Consider the following 1,306-nt stretch of genomic DNA (forward strand, 5'->3'; position numbering starts at 1 on the left):
TAAAACAAGCGATTTATCTGTTAATTAGGTTAAACTCGTCCAAAGCTTGCAAATTTCTCATTTTCCTATTAATTAAATCGTCGTTGTGATTATTTGTACACGTGCATTTTACATAAACCATAGATCATAGATATTTTATAATCTTTAATTATTATTGTCATCGAATGCGATCGAGCTATTGAAATTTTATAAAAGTTGCATTAATTATCTGAACGGAATAAAAATAAATGAATGGATTAAGCTTTCCCCAAACGTAAATTAAATCATCGTTATGATTATTTGTACATTTTGCATTTATTACAAATATTTCACAATTATTAATCAATTCTTTAATTATTATTGTCATCGAGTGATCGAGTCATCGAAATTTTATAAAAATTGCAATAAATATTTAAACGGAATAAATATAGATTCTATTTTCTATTTTTGCAAAATTACAAAAAAAATGAATTTCTAATTTTTCAAAATCAATATATATTTTTTTTATTATATACTATAAAAGAACAATTAAGAAATATGGAGAATAATTTTTTAGAATAGATTTAATTTCAGTTTAAATTCGTTTAATCTAAAATGTTTTGGATTTATATCTCATTCCTTTTCACTCTCTTTAACATTAGACAATGAAATTTGTTAAAATAATGGATTTTAATTTTTATCGAAAATATGAAAATGTTTTTGACCAAAATTAATATCGCAATTTTTCGAAGTAGAAATGTAATTACACATTTACTTTCGTGGTTTTAATTACGATTACATTTATACATAGTAAAATATGAATTCATAATGATCTTTCGATCTTTCATTCAAATAATTCCACAGCTATTCAAATATTCCAAAAAAAAATTCGCTTTAAAATATCGTAAAACGAAATTCAATTAAATTTTTGGAGAGCAGAGGATCGAAATCCCGAAGGTATTATAATCGATCGTTCTTTATGAATAATTCACGATAATTTGAAGAAAAGTGAACACGGTGACTATTTTTTTTCCTCCAGAAAAATTTTACTAGGTGTTTCTCCATAGAAATAAACGAACTTTTTTTTCCCTTCCCCTTCCTTTAATGCCAATGCCTCCGTGGTGGATCACCGTCGTCGTTCTTATACACAGAATTACCGAGCCACTATATTCAACTCCCGCCCTCTTGTGATCCTCTTTTCGCGACGCGAACTTTAAATTATAGTTATCGCCGCCAGGGGGTCTTTTTTACCTGAACGTTGAATAGCTCTGACTCACGGTGAATTGCCTTTCGTTTCGTCGAAAAAAAAAAAAAAAGAAGTGGACTGCACTCATGCAAATGACACGCG

Source organism: Apis dorsata, unplaced genomic scaffold, assembly GCF_000469605.1.
Source record: "Apis dorsata unplaced genomic scaffold, Apis dorsata 1.3 scaffold_279, whole genome shotgun sequence".
Lineage (NCBI taxonomy): Eukaryota > Metazoa > Arthropoda > Insecta > Hymenoptera > Apidae > Apis > Apis dorsata.